We start from the raw sequence: 6,000 nt of genomic DNA, 5'->3' as shown, positions 1-6,000 counted from the left end.
TGGAACAGAAAAAAACCTTCCAGGTGGCTTCCAAATGGGGAGCCCGTTTCTTTTCTTGGGCTCCCCATGCGGTGGCCATTCCGGGGGTTTCTCCGGGGGAACGGAGTTTTGCAAAAATATTATTTTTTTTTATTTTTTTAGCGTTTTAGGTTTTAGTAACTGTAGCAATATAATTCCAACATGTTATAAATAAAGCTCAAACAAACATTTAAAACATTTTAAAAAAAATTTTTTGTACATATAATATTTGAATTAAGTGTGTATCAGTCAGTGAGTTGTTGTACAGGTACCGATGTTGTGTGTTCAACCATTTATCGGTACATATTTTCTTGAATTATTATTGACAGTTAAATTTTAGTCACAAACTATTAACCCATACCTTTTTAATGAAGTGTTTTTGACGAAAAAAATATTTATAGGCACATGAATTTCATTCCTAAAAATATTATTTCTGAAAAACCACATAGTTTTCAATCAGGAAGATCGTCTATTTATTTCGAAATGAGCAAAGCCTCCTTTGATACTTTCCAACAATATTGTGGTTAAAATTAAAAATATATATATTAATTTTAGGCCTCGTCAAGCAATGTTTTAATTATCTTACAAATAGATGCTTTTCAGTCAAATTTGCAAATGTAATTTCATGATATTAGGTGTGCCACAAAGTAGTATTTTTTCTCGACCACTCTTCAAAATTTAATTAATGATATTCCAACTGTAATCAGAATTGATCAATAAAAGAAGCTGATGAAAAAAATATAATTGGGAAATATGTGAAACTATTCAGCAAGTTATTTCAGCTGTGTAGATCTGGTTTTCAAGTTAACAAAAGTCTCTGAATTACGATAGCATTTATTGTATAACCTCTAGTAAAAAAACTAATTCAATTAATTAGAATTATCACATTCATGGCAGAATTCCGTCTCGTCCTTTGGACGTATGGCAGATTTCCGCTATGGTACTTTTCCGCCTTTTTCGAAGAGGCCAGGCTAAATACTCCCATGATGGTAGTCTTCCGTCGCCCCATGCAAGGGTAACCGATTACACTCCTACTGTTACCTCAGCAAGGAATCAACTGCAGTTAGTGAGTTTGCTTTCGTGTGAGCCGTGCTGCGATCTGCAGAATATTTGCCGTTTACATTGCATCGGTGGTTGCGAAACGTCTGCTTTAATGCGTTGGCACCAAAAAGTCTATTTCTTAGTATAAAATGAAAACCTGGGCGGGCTGTATTTGGGTCTACAGACACCAGGGGCACCATCGCACTGGACGGGAATTGTGTGTATGATATAAATAAAATAATTTAACAAAATTGATGTTGCTTTATTTGTTTTTAGTCGTGAATTCGATGTACGTCTTACTTGACGGTCGGGAGCCCACGTCAAAAAGATTGCCACACTCGACCCATCATCCCCAACCACCGGCTCAACTGACTCAATATATATTTATTTATTTTGTATTTTTGTTCCGTTGATCCCACATGGAGTCAAGGCTCCAGGATATAGAACATGTCACGTTTATACATGTAGTTCCCTTTACATGCAAATATGTGTGCGCAGACATTAATATTTACATTAAAAAAATACAGAACATGTTACACAATTTAACTGTATAGTGATACTTGATACTTTATGAAAAACATGAAGCAGCTGTTATCACAAGTCCATTCAACAACTTAACAGTTCAATTTCTCTATTGTCAATCAAATTAAAGAATTCCTTCATAGAATAGGTAGGATATTCTATAAGTATTTGTTTTACTGTTTTTTTTTAAATACTGGTAAACTGTCAAAACATCTGCAGAATCACCACAGAACATATCCACGTCCATCACCAAACATACGGCTGAGGTTCGCATGAGCGTAAATTTCGTGCCTCGTTCGGTGGCTCTTGTTTTGCCCCACTGGCTCATTTCTCTCTTCCCTGCATTTTTAATTGCTTTTGCTCGGGTGACTTTGCTTGTTTTATTTTATTTTCCCTCCAATTAAAACCTGTTTTCGCTTAGGCATTTGGCGATTAATAACTCCAAAACCAAAGTTAGTATATTATATTATACTCAATTAGCTCACTCACAGCGACTTATAAATTTTAAATCACGCAAATCGGTCTGTTATTTCCGGAGTTACAACTCTCGCTGGCTTGACGCTCATTACGTCATCGCTGGAAATGTTAACCTGGTGAGTCATACGTTACGACCACGAGCAAAGTATGCTCTACGAAGATATTATATATTTACTTTCACTCTTGTAGTTTTCATGGTTTACGATTTTCAAGCAGTGTCGAATCCTCAGCCGTAGTGACACACAGACCCAGATCAAAGACATTCATTTCCCAGTCGGGAATTCGTGTCAAAAGCCAATTACGTAAACTAAAAAGAAAGATTAGGCGGTGTTGTTTGCTAAGTGAGGACGTGTTGGAAACACGAGCTGAGCTCCCGTGTCGCCGCTGCTTCCCTGGGTATGTGGTATGTGGTATGTGGTATGTGGTATATCCTCGGGAAGAGGCGGATATATAAGGAACTGAGGAGCTCTGTGAGGATGAGAGGGGAGGGCAGCACGGGTGGGGCGGTTATATTTCTGAGCGGAGCTGATACTGACAGCGAGTTAAGCGGTTTCTTGAGAAACGCTTCCCTGTCAATGACGGCCGACACAGAGACACCCTCCCCTCCCCTCTCTTCGTGGCGTCTCTCCCGCCCCTCCAGCCCCACCCCCTTACCCTTCCCCAGCCAACAGCAGCGCTGACCGCCATCCAGTGTGATGACGTGTGGTGAGCTCGGCATCGAACATTGTTTGATTTTTTTTTATTTTTTCCGAGAATTATCTAGTTAAAAAAAAATGGTTGTCTGTAAAGTCGGTTTACGGACGATAGTTAAACGTGACAACGTCATAAAACATTGATGAAATTATTTCATACTTTTATGAATAAAATTGAATCATTTTTATTGAATTAGCACTATTTCGTATGGATACAAAGAAGGAGTGAAATTAAATCTACAATTTAATTAATTAATGTACTTTTTATTTGCACTCATTAGTTCAAATATGTTTATTACTTTAACGAAGAGATTATTTTAACTATAACTTTCATACATGTTTGCTATTTAACTTCTTCCAATCTGTGTTATTCTGTTAAGGATAGGACGATGATAGGAAAAGTAGGAAACGAATGGGAGTGTTTCAAGTTTAATGTGCCTCGAAAAAATCAAATCGATGGTTGTTCCAATCGAGTGGAAGAGAGATAGATGCGGCGCAAGCGTACAACGAGCGTAATGGGACACCGCGTAACGGGACAAAGTGCGTAACGGGACACTTTTTCGTGCGTGCAGCCGGCGTTCATCGATTTATTAGACGTTGTCACGTCAAAATAAAAAAGGAGTGTGTACTTATGTACGCACGTTAGAAGTTATGCATATTTTTTTATTTAAGACACTGAACTTTTTTTAATTTAAGATGCAAATCTACACGCAGTTCCCCGCCCGAGGCAGGGTCGGCATGGATGGAGTGAGGCTGACTGTCATAGAAGCCGGCTGTCCTGCCCGAATTGGGCTATCAAATGCAAAAAAGAATTTTTTCAAATCCGACTGGTAGCATCAGAGAATAGCGCGTTCAAACAAAAAAAAACACTTCAGATTTATTATATTGGTATAGATTAGGCATATGACACCTACATAATTCTCTTCGGTTGAGGTCGCACATCAAAAATAATGTATGCAGGTATACGAGCGCTAACTTATGCTATTGCGCAAGTATGCAAGTATGCGAGAGTGCAAGTATGCTACGTCATTTCTGCCGTCTCCTCCCCCGGTTCCCCCACCACGTACCTTAGTCATCGTGGCTTGTACGTAATTAGAAACCCAGAAATCTCGTGGATTCGTCTAGCCTCAGGGTAGAATAGGTGTGCTCAACCCATGTTTGTTTCCCACTGGTTGATTTATGAGCGAGAGCATTGTTATCCTTGTCAATTGTCACCGCCTGATTCGCTCGCTTCTCTCCTAGCTGGGTCTCGTTGGCTCACGGTCGTAGAGGGGCGTGTCCGAATAACTGCGGTCCAATCACGAGCACAGCGCGAGAGAGTGAAGGTTTGCATTCTGACTCACGACTAAATGAATGCGCGAAATTTCCGTAACTCTACTGACATATTACGTTTATTCGTGTCAATTTTAATTATGTTCTATGTTTTTCATCTCTGAGAAGTTATATTTGAATACGTACGAATAACGAATTTTTTTTTTTAGTCATAGCTATTCGACTACCCGCAGCAAAAACGTGGCAAACATAGTTATTAAAAGATTTTTAACGATTAGAAAATTAGGGAAGGGTTTATAACGCCTCTACTTTTATACCATCCATGGCTTGCCTAACCTCGAACTAACAACCCCTTGCATCTGTGTGAGCGCTACAGGAAACTCAAAGGATTTTTGACGTGACGTCTAATAAATCGATGAACGCCGGCTGCACGCACGAAAAAGTGTCCCGTCACGCACATTGTTCCGTTACGCTGTGTCCCGTTACGCACATTGTTCCGCTTCGCTGTGTCCCGTTACGCTCATTGTACTGTTTATAAAGTGAAGTGAAAAGTTAATGTGGTTTTCATTGCTTATTACAACAACAATTTCGGCAATAAAGGTCAATTATTCTTGCATTTTAAAAATCTGATTACTAGTATAATTTCAAGTATTTATTCTTTTATTATTAAAATAAAAATGATTCAATTTTATTCATAAAGTATGCAATAATTTCATCAATGTTTTGTTATGACGTTGTCACGTTAAACTATCGTCCGTAAACCGACTTTACAGACAACCAATTAAATATCCAATAATAAAATATCCAACCAATAATATATATATATATATATATTTTTTTTTTTTTTTGCCAAATTAAAAGTTTCGACTTATCATTCGGATGCTATCAACACCAAACGACTGCGATGGGCAGACGTATAAAAATAAATAAAAATAAAAAATTCCAATTTTCGAATGACTTGCCGTCGCTGCAGCGAGCAGCTGAAGAGACGCGCTATCTCCGCGCGGCGGCCCGCACCATCAGTTCCCCGGGCCGCCGCCAGGCGGCAGCAGGCGTCCGCCGCCGTAATTGGAATCGGAATCACTTTTTAATGAATGGCTCGACCTCTGTGTCAGCTGTCCTCGTCCGCACACGCGATAAGTCCCGGTATGACAGACGCCGCGTTGATATCGGACAGCGGTCCTGGGCTTTCGGATGATCGCTGAAGTGACGTGTGTGTGGGGGTAGACCCGGGGGGGGGGGGAGGACAGGCGCGGAATTAATAAGGAAAGTTGTATTTCACTGTGTGGCTCATCACCTTCACTTAACGTGTGAAACAAACACGGGGGAAACACCCATCAATTGTACTAGAGGATCTGCACAATCTGATTGGACACGTAATACATATTTGAGATTGATTAATTCCTTTATTTGTTTAGTATTTGACAACTGAAATTAAAAAAATAATTAACTAAATGAAAGACATATCTCCTTGAGACAGTGAAAAAAAAAACAACTACGGCCAACAGCAAACACTTTTTACCAACCAAAAATGCTGGATTTTACACATACTTAATCAACATAGACAAATTAAATAATACAAAATTAAATGTATAATAACTGCAGAGAGTTACAAAAAAATTGTATACTACAGACTAATAACGTAGGACACGTGGCACTTTTGTAACTGCAGGTCAGTCGATGGTGGAACATTTTTCCCGCGGGGAAAAATTTATTATTTTATGATTAAAAACGGATGCCAACATAATGGCAACGAAGATTATCCTGTCCTTATTCAAGACAAAATTTATTTTTATCAATGTTTAAATGTACTGTGATAAAAACCAACGTTCAATTCGTCAATATTTTCAGGAAGTAAAATATATCAAAAGTTTTAAAATATGAACTAAACTTAAGATTATATTTTGAAGCGTACAGGGATCATACGGTGACCTGTGTAGCCGTACGTAATCGTACAGGAAACAGACGGTGTCATATG

Source organism: Bacillus rossius, chromosome 15 (genome assembly GCF_032445375.1).
Source record: "Bacillus rossius redtenbacheri isolate Brsri chromosome 15, Brsri_v3, whole genome shotgun sequence".
Lineage (NCBI taxonomy): Eukaryota > Metazoa > Arthropoda > Insecta > Phasmatodea > Bacillidae > Bacillus > Bacillus rossius.
The sequence above is the reverse complement of the archived record's forward strand: the minus strand, read 5'-3'. Positions refer to the sequence as shown.